We start from the raw sequence: 15,000 nt of genomic DNA on the forward strand, positions 1-15,000 counted from the left end.
CTGTATTTTCTGTCCGATTCCTTTCAAATAAATCAGTTATTAGTCTTCAAGATTCTTGCTTTGCTTTTCATGACTGCATTCCTGATTCCACTTCTCATTGATTCCTTTCTTCTTAGAAAAAAGAAGTCTCCAAAACAAAAATCTTGAAGACTTCTTCTTTCTCTCCATGAGGTAGAAGTCTTCAAAACAAGAATCTTGAAAACTTCTTCTTCCTCATGGAGAGAAAGAAGTCTTCAAGATTCTTGTTTTGCTTTTCATGACTGCAGTCCTGATTCCACTTGTCATTGATTCCTTTCTTCTTAAAAGAAAGAAGTCTTCAAAACAAGAATATTGAAGACTTCTTCTTTCTCTCCATGAGGAAGAAAAAGTCTTCAAAAAAAGAATCTTGAAGACTTCTTCCTCATGGAGAGAAAGAAATCTTCAAAATTCTTGTTTTGCTTTTCATGACTGCCTTCTGGATTCCACTTGTCATTGATTTCTTTCTTCTTAGAAGAAAGAAGTCTTCAAACAAGAATCTTGAAGATTTCTTCTTTCTCTCCATGAGGAAGAAAGTCTTCAAAAAAAGAATCTTGAAGACTTCTTCCTCAAGGAGAGAAAAGTCTTCTAGATTTTTGTTTTGCTTTTCATGACCGTCTTCCTGATTCCACCTTTCATGTTTTTTTAAAAATAAGCTAGATACAGGAACTCATTATTGTTGACTGGGAGGGGCTCCCCCCTTCCTGCTAGCCCAGAGGGCCTTCCCCTTCTCGCTGGCAGGGCGGGGCTCCCCCTTTCCCGCTGGCAGGGCGGGGCTCCCCCCTTCCCGCTGGCAGGGCGGGGCTCTCCCCTTCCCGCTGGCAGGGCGGGGCTCCCCCCTTCCCGCTGGCAGGGCGGGGCTCTCCCCTTCCCACTGGCAGGGTGGGGCTCCCCCCTTCCCGCTGGCAGGACGTGGCTCCCCCTGCCCGCTGGCAGGGCGGGGCTCCCCCTCCCCACTGGCAGGGCGGAGCTCCCCCCTTCCCGCTGGTAGGGCAGGGCTCCCCCCTTCCCGCTGGCAGGGCGGGGCTCCCCCTTCCTGCTGGCAGGGTGGGAATCCCCCCTTCCCGCTGGCAGGGCGGGGCTACCCCCTTCCCCCTGGCAGGGCGGGGCTACCCCCTTCCCCCTGGCAGGGCGGGGCTCCCACCTTCCCGCTGGCAGGGCGTGGCTCCCCCCTTCCCGCTGGCAGGGCGGGTCTCCCCCCTTCCCCCTGGCAGGGCGGGGCTCCCCCCTTCCCGCTGGCAGGGCGGGGCTTCCCCCTTTCCGCTAGCAGGGAGGGGCTCCCACCTTCCCGCTGACAGGGCCGGGGCCCCTTCCCGCTGGCTGGGCAGGCCCCACCTTCCCGCTGACAGGGCGGGGGCCCCTTCCCGCTGGCTGGGCAGGGCTCCCCCTTTCCTGCTGACAGGGCGGGGATTCCCCCCCCCCTTCCCAGTGGCAGGGCAGGGTTCCATCACCTTCCCACTGGCAGGGTGGGGCTCCCCCCTTCCCGCTGGCAGGGCGGGGCTCCCCCCTTCCCGCTGGCAGGGCGGGGTTCCCCCCTCCCGCTGGCAGGGTGTGGCTTCCCCTTTCCTGCTGGCAGGGCGGGGCTCCCCCCTTCCCGCTGGCAGGACATGGGCTCCCCCTTCCCGCTAGCCGAGTGGGGCTCCCCCTCAGGGGCTCTCCCCATACTGATGGCAGGGCGAGGTTCCCCCCTTCCCGCTGGCAGGGCGGGGCTCCCCGCTTCTCGCTGATCAAAGATGTCTCAATCGCCGTGAAACACAGTTCCTTCAGGTTTATCCTAAACGACATCACTATTACTGATTACTGAAACTGATTACTGTCCAGCTGCTACATTCTCATTTACATGTTCCAGTAAACTGTCCAAAAACCAGGGTAATAAAACTAGAAAAATAAACTCATGTACCGTAAAAGAGAAACTATACAATACGGACTGAAAATGATAAGCTAAAATCAGAGAGAAACATTACTTTCAACCTTGAAATTAAGTTCTTCAAAGTGCACCCACCCCTTGCCCCATTGGTACCATATTCTAGATAGCTTTTGTGCATTTGTTTACGAACTCTAGCCCAAAATTAGTTCTTATAAAAAACATAATTCTGTTTTATCTATTGAAATCCTTGGTGTCTTGTCCCTTAAAAATGGCGTGACTTTATTTTTCTTTTTTTCTGTCGTTCACAAATCGCAATATAAAGACGTAGCGCAACAGATTATCAGTAACTAGATAATATCAGCTTAGTTAGAAATGAAGTTTGTAATTTTAACACTAAAATGAATAACGCGGAGTCAAGCTGCCGACTAATCATAAAGAGTTCATCTGTAACATAACTGGTATGGAATGAACATCTTGGGCCCCCAATCTTCTTTGACTCAATATTCTCTCCCTCTCTCACTCCTTCTCGCTCTCACCCCTTTTCACTCTCACCCCTTTGCGCTCTCACCACCCTCAGACTCTTTCACCCCTTCTCACTTCTTCACCAACCTCTCTCTCTCTCTCTCTCTCTCTCTCTCTCTCTCTCTCTCTCTCTCTCTCTCTCTCTCTCTCTCATAATAAATGATAAAAGATAGCGTCGAGTTTATATCACCTACTTACATAAAACTAAATTTCAAACTAAATATCATCTTGAGAAACACTACAAGTTCCATTCTCTAGCGACACGATGTTCGTGAAGTGAATCTTTATCTCAATTATTATTATTATCATTATTATTATTATTATTATTATTATTATTACCTCCGTCAAGGAGGTCATGTTTTTACCTCTGTTTGTCACCAACCTAACACAAAAAGTTACGGGCGGATTGTGACCAACGTACTACCAATATATTAAAAACGATGTATTCTGGCCGAATCTCTCTCTCTCTCTGAATGTCGTTTTGGCCGGTATACTTCATGTATGGTGTTTTTTTTTTCATTATTATTTTACATCAAACCATATCTGAAAGTACCTTTTCTTCATCGGTGACTTGAACAAGACTAATGTCGAAATAATCTAATGTAGCTGTTAACGGAAGGAACTGTTTAGCTGCGATACTCCAATAATTTCTATATGATTTTGCGGATTCATTATATATATATATATATATATATATATATATATATATATATATATATATATATACATTATATTATATTATATATTTTATATATATATATATATATTTTATATATATATATATATATATATATATATATATTATGTGTGTGTGTGTGTGTGTGTGTGTATTCAGTATTTGCAGTGGATATTCGAAACGTCAAATTATAAAACAGAATGAAATATGGCAACTCGATTTCTAAAATTTTAATACTTTCACTAGCCCCTTTGCAGTCTTTTATTCGTTAAGGTTGGAGAGGGCTCCGCCAATTTCGTAGAAGTAGTAAGAAGAGCAACACCTTGTCTGTTTTACACTAGAGACATCTGACAAAAGATTTCCCCCGGGCGTCTGCGTTCTTTTGATTCTAATTGTACATCTATTAGGAAACAACAATGGCATTCAAGAGTATATAAAACTGTGAACGCCTGATGGAACCGGCGTCAAAAGAAAATTTTAATATGAGCACCGTAAAGGTAAACACGGGATGACCAGCTAAAGGAATCTTTTCAAAATAAATATGATAATCCTCACTATGGCTACTTCCCCTGAGCTACCAAACTAAGACATTGTTTCTGTTCACTTTTTTTTATGAATCCCAAAATCTCCCCTTTAAGAAACAGGCTACGCTTCTTACAGCACTCGGTTTATTGTACTTTTTTTGTGGCCTGCGTCATATCATTACATTCATTTGTCCATCCAGAAAACCTTCACACGGAAAAAAACTCTACTATGAAATATCTGTCAAAAATATATTCAATTTTCTAAGCATATATTTTCAATGAAGAAGACGAATGAACAACAGATCTAATGCCCTTATCACTATTCCATGGCTGATGGGAATTGAGAAAAAGAAGTCAGACAGGAATAGTGCGAGTTAATTGGAAGAGAAACAACAGAACAGTAGCAGCAACGGTGGGAATATTTAAGTTAGGAAAAACTGAAGCAGGAGGAGAAATATAAAACTTGGGAATAGAAGCTATGTAACAGTCGCCTCTCAATATGTATTTTCCAGAAATGGTACCTACAGCAAGGATGTATAAAGCCACCTGATGGAGAGAGAGAGAGAGAGAGAGAGAGAGGAGAGAGAGAGAGAGAGGAGAGAGAGAGAGAGAGAGAAGAGAGAGAGAGAAAGAGAGAGAGAGAGAGAGAGAAAGAGAGAGAGAAAGAGAAAGAGAGAGAGAGAGAGAGAGAGAGAGAGAGAGAGAGAGAGAGAGAGAGAGAGAGAGAGAAAGAGAGAGAGAAAGAGAAAGAGAGAGAGAGAGAGAGAGAGAGAGAGAGAGAGAGAGAGAGAGAGAGAGAGAGAGAGAGAGAGAGAGAGAGAGAGAGAGAGGAGAGAGAGAATTTGTGCCAAAACATTATCATCAGAAAAGGTGAGGTCATCAGTAAGCCTCACATCTAAATGTGAAAACTAATCTGCTTAATACTTAGTAAAATCAAGTCATACACATGTCTGTAGGTTAACAATTGCTTGCGATATACGTAAGGAGATTTGAAAAATAACGAAATTCCGGAATTTATTTATTTATTTTTTTTTTGTCCCACGACATCATGAAGATATTTCAAGGTCGTGTGTCTAGCAGCAGGTGTGCTAATTGGCCAGCATCGATAAAACTAAAATTTGATAAATAAGCGGGTTTAAAAAGGAGAGGAGACATTAAGCTAAGAAAGAAGATATGTTTTACCAAAGAGAAATACAGGGTGTTCAAACATCTCTCCCCAGTAAGATGAGAACTTTTTGAACGCTAACCGACTTTTGCGTGGTGTGACAACACTAATGGGCCTCGAACCTCACTGAAGATATCGTTCAAAAGGTCCCCTCTTAATGCGGAGTTTCTAGATTACCAAATAAGTATCATGTAAATACAGAAAGACGCAGGTTAATCATAAAATAAAGTCATCCTTCAACTAATTGTACAGTCACCAACAGCTCAAGCACTCATTATCACCCTGGGGCGCATGATGTACAGTATGATTGTATAAGCCCTTACTGCATTCCCTAAGCTAATGCGTTGCATATGAGAAGAGACGTGACGTATTCAATTATCGGGAGTGGAAGAGGATAAAAGGAAAATATGCCAGACTAATGTTGTACCCGAGTTGTCAAAAATGACGTCTAAATATTTAGATAGATATGCACACACGCACAGATTCAACCCTTCCCCTTTCCTAACTACAACTCGGTGGTTTGGTCAATTTGTGGGAGATTGTGGTTTCGAGTTACCTCATGGAGTGGCCCCTCTCCCCAACTCGAGAGATGGGGAGAGACCGAGGAGTTTTACGTTTGCAATGCCGTTCAGCGTGTCAGGAAAGAACTACATCGATACATATAACCAGACCTGTTGCTCTTTATTATTTAGGGGAGATTAGTAAAAATATTTGCAATCGCTGAGAGAAGAACTCACTTTTTTCGAAGATATTTCAGACATTTAAGTAACTGGGAAATTGGTACATAAACATTTATTGCTTCATTTTATAAAAAATATTCTGCACATTGCTGACAAAACTGATAGAGTTTTTCTTACTGAAAATGGTGTCTCATTATTTTTTTCCATATTTTAGGCAGAAACTGCCCTAATAGTTTGGTTAGACCACCGAAACAGCTCATTCGTGAAGTGATGTCAATCTTTGGAAAGCAGTAACAATTGGAGATAATCATATTCCATGTCTTGTACATCGAGAGACAAAGTCTCACAGTATTTCAAGATATCTTAGAAACGATCTTTGAGATTTTTTCTTCTAAATTTTACTAATCAAGAAAACTGAGTTTAAGAGCAATTAAATTCAACGAACAATATCAATCATAAGCAGTGTCTGCAGATTCGTTTTTAGCAAGTGGGATGACATTAGTAAGCAACCGAAAGCTATTGTTGAATCACCTGAGAAGTAAGGAGCCGTTACAAAGGCAAATCCTCGACCTTACATATGAACTGTTGAGCAAAGTTTAACAAGAGACGATTCCCATAGAACCAAATTATGAGAGATTTATCCAAACTAAGTACTTTAATATCAGTTGAATAAATTACGAAGATTTAAAAGTATTTCTGAAAAAAAAAAATTGTTACGGGTCGGAGTTATAATAGCTATAATTCTAAAGCAAATGTTTACTCTAACACCAGGTTAGATTATGTGAATCACAATGCAATTAGGTCTAACAGGCAATTTTGAATTTTATGATCCATTGATTCCGAGTTCCGCTCTCGTCGTGTTGAGGCAGGAATAATTTTACTACGATTATGAAGCCATAATTCATAACTGTAAAAATACGGATTTCAGTAATGCGATGAAATCCCATCGTAGGATTAACTACTGACATGCGATAAATGAGGATTAGTATTAAGCTTCGGATAGACGTAGGTTCTTTTCATATCCAAATTTTCGGTTACAGATCATCAATGTGTGCTGAGAAATAAACCAACATCCTTTCTTCTATGTACGAAGCCAAGCAACCATTTAAGTATTCGGCATTTAAGAACTTTATAACATTAGTTAAAAGCTATGACTTCTTGATGAAACGAATAATGCTAAACAATTTATTTGCAATAATTGGGGCAACTCTTGTTCGTACATGGTACTAATCCGTTAAAAACGTGCTATCCAGGTCAGCCGCCATTTGACATTATGTTAATGACAACAGCAATCAAGTATCAGTAGAAGTATTAAACAAACGATGCACATTTCTTCTTTGTTTTGAACCTTACTAAAAACTATTGATTGTGCAATGGTCTTTGCAAATGATGGAAAAGGTCTGTGTATGGATGGTAAATGTAATACCACAAGTTGTGTGTGTGTGTGTAGATCGCCTTACCATATGTAAGACACGGGCTCTTGCCGCTGGGGGAAAGTTGATACAAACATAATGATGGAATAACGCCTTTTCCCAAAAAGTATTATAGTTTTAATAATATACGTTGACGAATAATGAAAGTTCAAACAGAACAAAGTGAATTTAAAATACTGTTATGAAGGCAATAAAGTTATGAGCAAAGAGTATATTCGTAATTAGTGTACTATTTGCCAACAATGTTGGTGCTAACCAGCGGAGACATACAGTATACCTTCAAGTCATTTTCTTTTTCAACTGGAGTTACTAATACCTATATCGCCGATTTAATGTGTACAGCAGCGTATCTCGACATAGCGTACACAGTTATAGTTCACTAAACAATCTATTTAGCGAAGATTAAAAAAAAAGAAAAATAATTAAACAAGTGACTTGTTCTACAGTATAACTCCACACTTCACAATACGATTATTGGTTACACATATAGAAAATAAATCAGTTTTAAGATTAAGGTATTCAATGTACTAATTAATGAGGTTTTTTTTTCAGATAACTTGTGTTCTTTGAATTAATAAGTAGTTTCTTTCGATTGTAGGTTAGCATAGATTCTTTGGAAATTGATTAGGTGCCCACTAACGCGTCTGCAATTTGTATTATCATTATTATTATTATTACTTGCTAAGCTACAAGCCTAGTTGGAGAAGCAGGATGCTATAAGCCCAGGGGCTCCAACAGGGAAAATAGCCCAGTGAGGAAAGGAAACAAGGAAAAATACAATATTTCAAGAACAGTAACAACACCAAAATAAATATTTCCTACATAAACTATAAACTATGTAGGTGAAGGACCGTATGGATAGAATCTTATGATTATAATTAATCACTGATGACGCAGAAATAATGCCTAATTAATCGATGAAACGTCAATATAACAATTGCACCATTGCCATCATTATTGAGAGAGAGAGAGAGAGAGAGAGAGAGAGAGAGAGAGAGAGAGAGAGAGAGAGAGAGAGAGAGAGAGAGTATTTGGTCTTGAATCGACTGGCTTGCGTTAGTAATTGAAGTTTTTGAATAAATAAAAGCTAAAAATGACTGTATCTGTTTTTATTGATTATTTAGTAACTTGGTGGATGATCAAAGACCATAAATATTAGACACAATAATGACGAACATTATTTGATTTAAGTATTTTTTGGAATAAAAAAAAAAATGTTGATTATGGGAAAACTATCTGTAAACTGTTAAATTTATATAGATGTGAAACGTATCAAATATGAAATACTCCACATTGTGAATAATAGGCTATACACAACGCATAGCTATGTAGAATTTATAAAAATGTTGAGTAAATCTTTGTCTAGGGCTAATAAAGAAACATCCTACGAGAGAGAGAGAGAGAGAGAGAGAGAGAGAGAGAGAGAGAGAGAGAGAGAGAGAGAGAGAGAGATTAATCCTATTCAAGAAATCGAGACAACGTCCCAGGCCACGAGCGCACACAAGAACATTTTTTATTCAACGTTTACTAAATTTGTAATGTGGTTTGTGTGTTTCCTAGCAACCTGTTATAAAACAACGGACGAATTTAGAAACAGAGACCAAAGGCAGCAACGCGTGCTCAATTAAAAAAAATAGATGTGAATAATCCTACACACTCACATGTGGCCCTTATGGAAGTTTCATTTCATCATCATTATTATCTCCCACGACTATAGACGCAAAGGGCCTCGTTTAGATTTTCTCAGTCGTCTCTATCTTAAGCTTATAATTCAATACTCCATTCATCATATCCTACTTCACGCTTCATAGTCCTCAGCCATGTAGGCCTGGGTCTTTCAACTCTTCGTGCGCCTTGTGGAGCACAGATGAACGTTAGGTGAACTAATCTCTCTTGGGGAATGCGAAGAGCATGCCCAAACCATCTTCATCTACACCTCATCATGATCTCATCCACATATGGCACTTTCATTTCTAATCATGTCCTGCCATTCAATCCCAATATCCTTCTAAGAGCCTTGTTCTCAAATCAACTAAATCTACTGGAGAATGTTTTATTGTCAGACCATGACAATGCATATACTGTATGTAATTATTACTGTATGTACATTTGGCTGTTCATAAGACCTTTCACTAATATTAATATCGGATTGAATTGTTAAAATTTGGGCTATATAGTCCAGTACTGGGGCCTGTAAGGCCATCCCAACCCCAAGTGCATCTGAGGCTCTGAGGAAAATCCAGCAGTAGAAGACGGAAGAGGGGACGGAGGTAAAGTAGGATATACATGTAGTCAAGGTCTGCATGTAGTGGCACTGCCCACCACAAAGACCCAATTAATATCGTCTTCAGTATTTGCACGTTAATTAGAAAAGGAATTATTTCAACTTGGAAGTTTGAAGTTAAGTAAGGCCTTAAAGACATAAATCAAGTACTAGGCCTATGACTTGATCGACGATGCTTCTTTGGAAATTATTTTCCTTTGAAAATGAACTTTCTATTTAAAGCTTACTCAAGAAAAAAAAATTAGTCCTAATAAATATGAAAATAATATTCAACACTAAATAAAGCATCGTCTACACTTAAAATGCATATTTCATATGAAAGAAGACAAAAACCCTGGATGGAAGAACATCAAGGAATTTTCAATTAGGTGATTGATACATTCTAAATAATTGATTGCTAGTGCTTGACACATCGATCAAGTAAAGCATTGGAACTCAGTCAAAGTCTAATTAGTGTAAACTGTTAAATGAAATGGTCAAACATCAGGCAAAACACAATAAAATCATCTTTCCCTTAATTACTTGGTATGAAAAATTACACAAAAGCTTCTCCGATCAAGTGATCAATCCATTGAATAAACTAGTTTATGAAATTGAGGGTTAATAAACGAATTCTTTCGTCGAACAACTCCAAATAATCCAATGTAATTTTACTATTCAACAAAAACTCCTCTAGTTTAGTCGTTAATACCCCCCTATACGCATAGCCGGTGTGAGTTGTTCTCTGAGCAACCATGTAAGCATTTCCCCGTGGATGTTGGCCGTTAGTGTATCTCAAGTGGTGCACTGTAAGCATTATTTAAGTGTCCTTGCAACGTCCCTACGGGTCTTTGCATCATTTGCTTTATATCGTTCTACTTTACCTCCGTTCCTGCTTCCTTTCTTCCCCCTTGCTGTTCAACCGCTTCGAACTTTTACCCTAAGTATCATGGCTGCTGCCTTACGTGCCCCAGCACCGAGCTTTATTGCTCAAAGTCATTAATTCAGTTGCATGAATTTGTCGAACTGATGTCGTAAATTCGTCGTATTAACTATTCGCCAAAACTCCCAATTTAAAGCTGCAATAGACCAGGTCTAAGATACCGAATCTTCTACGGTATAGAGTTGAAGTATTTGAGTCGTATTGAAATTGTCTTTTTATAAGTCTGGACTAATTTACGATAGGGTTTAAGCATGACAATAAACGGCATAATTATGGTAAGAAACACCCTTCAGGAATTGAAGGTACGCAAATGTCTACTGATAGCAGTTCGTCGATTAGTAGCAAAAGCAGCACAACACCACTCTTCTGAAATAACCAATACAAACATTTATTACATAATACTGCTGGGTATGGTACCAGCCAATCGCATTCAACGTTTCACCGACCAGTCCCAGAATCCCAGACGGTGCGATGTAAACATTAGAGCCTGACTAGTCTTGTAGGAAGGAATTACAGAAGACACAGGATTACTTACAGTTCAGCTTTCTCGGCGGGTAGTGTATATTAATAGTTTCTGTGAACTAATTGTGATACGTGGTGAATTATATCCCCCGGAGAAACGAATGAAGACGATTCAGAGGTAACACTCGCGCATCCCGAACTATTTTAGAAGTGGAAGGATGAAGATTCTTTCGCCGTGTGCATAGGTAAGCGGCTAGGCGCCAAAATTATGGCTTGCTCATATTGTGTAGTGTAGAATGTTTTTCCCCCGTGTCGACTCGAAACGTTGCCTTATATCCACACCATTTTCTTGGTTTTTTTGTTTGAATAGACCTGTAATTTTTAATCTTAAATTTGCTGTTATAGAGCTTTTGCAGAATTACTTTGTTTCAATTTAGAGGGATTTTTTCCAGTTATATTAGTTGATTGTTTTACGATTTTTACTCTTGTATTCAGTGTTATGGTACTCTAAAATCTATAATTTTTCTAAGTATAATTTTGGTTTAATGAATATTATTCCGTAAGAGTATGTGTGTATGCCCTTTTTTGGTCCAATGTACGAGTACTAATTGTTTACCAATATACATTTTATAAATTTTACTCCCGTGCCATACTAGTTTTAGATTTTTTTTAGCCTAAAACTAACAAGTTTTCTCATTTTCAAAGTTTTTGTGAAGACTAAGTAGACTTTGCTTGAAATTTTCTTTAAAGTTTTATTCATCTTTGTTCCATTTATCAATTTTTTTGCATGTTCCAAAGCATGTTTAATCGTTATGTAATGCAGTATATTTCATTGGAGGTTCTCTCACTCTTTTCGTTGTCTTTTCATCGTGGTTTCGTTATGGTTGTATTTTGGTTGTATTTTATTCGTCCACAAAAACACGTGCACTTTACATTCGTTTTTCTTATTCCGTTATATTTCGATAAAGTATGTGCTAAATGATGGCCGGCTTGTAGCACATTGGCTAAGGAATATACTGGTTTGGTGCTCAAGTTGTATTTGCTAGATTTACGGGCTACCCTAGCGCAGAGCCCGTTTCTTGCCATGGTAAGCCGTTCTTAAACGAACGAACGGTTTGTTAAGCCTCTCTGAGAAACCCGAGGTCTGTGGCTTTATGGTGTCATCTGTAATGAAGGAGAAAAGGTGTATGATAGCTAATTGAAAGGAAGAATATACTAAGTAACTTTTGGGGATGTCATCGGCTTTTTTTCTCTCTTTATCTTTTAAGAACCGAAGCGGGTTAATCTCAATGGCATATCGGAGTCTCATATTCCGAAAAGGGAACTAGGCCAATGCTGCAAATATAATTCATTTAGGGAGAATGCAATTAAGGCCTTCCCAAAAACGTTGAGTAGCATTTTAAAGATGATCGTTAACTTGGTTGTTATTCACGATAAACTTTGATTGACCACTAATGTTTTATCTACCTTGTTCTCCTGTATGGTTTTCAGTCCGAAGTGGGCTTATCAATGCGAAGCTCACCCTATGTATGCGTATATCACCCTATGGATAAGTTTTATAATGCTGTGTCACGTGATACCCCCGGAGAATTCTGATCCCAAAATGCTCTCGTAACGTTTTTTACAATAAAAGAACTTTACATTTTCATATTATTATAGGAGGCAACTAAAATATTCATATCCACTTGATAAAAACAATTTCGCAAAGAAACTCGCGTTTACTATGATAAAACAATTTTAAAATCAATACTCATTTCAAATGACTTCACATCCTTTTAAAACTCCAAGTATTCATTTTAGAGCATTTTAAAGCATTTTATACTTCTTACATCGTCATAGATTTTTTCCCGCTCAAAATAAAAAGGACCGCATAAGATTTACATGAGTCAGATTAGATTCTTAGAAATCACAATATATTTACGTTACTGATACTTATATGACTGAGCGATTACATAACAAAAACTTAATGATAATGATAGATATAAATACTATTACTAATATCAACGTAATGATTTTAAGCTCTTAAAATATACTTAATAATCCTCCCTTTGAAAGATTATTTTTAACAACTACTACCTTCCTATGACTGATTGAGGTTATTGACTGCCTCCCGCAATAGGGCGAGTCTCCTAATTGAAAGGGTGGAAGGTTTGTATTCTCTTATGAAAAAATAGCAAAATTTTAAAGTAGTTTGTATATAAAAGATTTCCTCTCCTAACTGACCATATCAGTCCTGTGACTGAGATTGAATTTGAATGTCAGTGTCTTGGGTCAGTCAGGAAGGTGCGTGAGTGGGATCCACCTCACTCCTGTTACTTACAAACTACATTGTTAACAATTCAACAGCCGTTCCCGTTTTTGGAGACAATGCTCTTGATTAAAAGGCATTGGATTTGTATAGCTAGGAACAATACACTTTACTTTAAAATTTGTTAGCCAAAGTTTTCATGTTGCTAAAGTATTCTGTTAACAATTTGTGGATAGCTGGTAAAATGGCAGCTCTGTTTGGGTTAAGTGATTTTGATATGCGAATAGGGTCCATTATCGATGGAAGGATAACAGATCAAATTTGACTCCTGTTATCTATACTCTGCTAAGAGCGGTTGCTCTGAGATTTTATGCTTCAAATGAAAAAAGATACAATTTAAACATAAAAGAAACTCTTTCTGGTACAACCTAGGAACCTAAGAGGTGGGACACCCTTAGAGCTGCAATCTTTGGTGTTGAAGTAACGGTTCCGATTTTACTTAAACCAGATCGCTCCGTCACACACAGTTCAAAGGAAACGGCAACCATATTGGGTGATGCTGTGTACAGTAAGCAGATTAATGAGAAACTAAACTTCCTCATTCTTACTTTCTTGAGGCTAAACTAACTAGTATAGGTTTTTGGTACCGTGAAATTACTTACTTTACTTTACTTTGATGGCTGCTTTTCCGGTCCCATACAGCAGGAGAACCCCACTCTCTACAGGACCTCCACTGTCGTTTTATCTTGTTCGTTCAGAGTATTTAACGTTTCATATCGCGTATTGTTCATTTACTGTTAGATCGTCGCTGTTGTAAAACTTGAAATAAGAGCCCCAGTTTCCTCTTGAAAGCCTTAATGTCTTCAATTATTCGAATGTTTCGTGGAAGCTTCTCATATAGTTTCGGGGCCGCATATTTAAAGGCTCCGACACCGCCACCGGACTTACCTTCTCTCGGTGTGTGAAAGAAGGCATGATAGATTCTGATGCTTATGGAGGTTTAAATGGTACCCTAATGGTAATTTTCTTTTTTTTTTATAAGCACTGCTGATTTCTTAGCTCTTAAGCGGTCTGTTATTTTATGCAAGTTATAGGAAGAGGTTCGTTTTGCACTTGTTGGAGAATTGGTAATGTTACTCTATTAGGTAAATGTGTTTGCGGTAGCTTTAGCCCTGCTGGTTACCTCCCATATTATCTGAACTATTTGAGCGATTTTTTATAAAACATCTAAATAGGTATGAAGAAGTTAATCATCTATTCTCTTGTTTGCAATTTGTTTTTCGCAATGGCCTTGAACATGTGATCCCCTTACAATTTTCAATGCTGTACAGAAATCCCTTGATTGTTTTCGGGAAGTTCGTATGATTAGTCTTGATTTTATTTGCTGCCTTTGGTAATGTTAATCACGAGGCCTTGGTTTTCAAACTCAAACAGTTGGGAGTAGGTGGATCTTTTCTTAGCATCGTTATTGAATTTTAAAGTAACAAATAGCAGAGTTTCTGTTGAGGAGCACCTTAGTGATTATAGGAATGTGATATCTGGTGTTCCTCCTGGTATTGTTCTTGACCCATTACTTTTAATACTATATACAAATGATATGTGGTTTACCCTAGAAAAGAAGCTTGTTGCATATGCAGATGATGCTACTCTCTAGATCTGTGATCTGGGGTAGCTGAATCTCTAAAAAAAATCTATCTAGAATTATTGCATGTTGCATTTCATGGGGCATGAAATTATAACCATAATAATACTCAAAGTATGATTGTAAGTAGGTCGAGGTCAGTGGCTCCTCAACATCCGGATCTCTGCATTGATAATGTTTCTTTGACTACTTTATATACAACTCCTTTAAAATTTTAAGTGCGTTTCTTGATTGTAAATTTACTTTTGAGAAACACATTCGGTCTGTTTCTTCTTCTATTGTAAAGAAAATTGATTTATTGAGATTCTTGAGATTTTCGGTGATCAATATACATTATTCCGGAGAAGTGTTTTAATTCTTTCATTCTATCTCGTTTCGAGCAGTTTTCATGTCTGGTCTTCAGCTGCTGACTTTCCTCTTAATTTGATTGACAAAATGTGACCTATTAAGTTTTTTGTTCCTGATCTTGATATTGATCTATGGCACAGTTGTTCAGTTAGTTCGTTGTGCATTTTACATAATATTTTTCATAATTCGGACAATCCTCTGAATTCAGATCT

At 38.6% G+C, this 15,000-nt stretch overlaps 1 protein-coding gene across 2 annotated transcripts in view; it reads right to left on the minus strand.

Annotated features, from left to right (window-relative positions):
* Positions 1-10,815, minus strand: part of LOC137655305 (RNA-binding protein, mRNA-processing factor 2a-like) — a 354,099-nt gene extending 343,284 nt beyond the window's left edge. For both annotated transcript variants that reach the window (XM_068389209.1, XM_068389205.1), the window contains exon 1: positions 10,624-10,815. The gene's annotated coding sequence lies outside the window, so the exon portion shown is untranslated. The remainder of the gene's footprint in view (positions 1-10,623) is intronic.
* Between the last annotated feature and the right edge of the window lie 4,185 nt (positions 10,816-15,000).

This window comes from Palaemon carinicauda, chromosome 1, assembly GCF_036898095.1.
Source record: "Palaemon carinicauda isolate YSFRI2023 chromosome 1, ASM3689809v2, whole genome shotgun sequence".
NCBI classification, from domain to species: domain Eukaryota; kingdom Metazoa; phylum Arthropoda; class Malacostraca; order Decapoda; family Palaemonidae; genus Palaemon; species Palaemon carinicauda.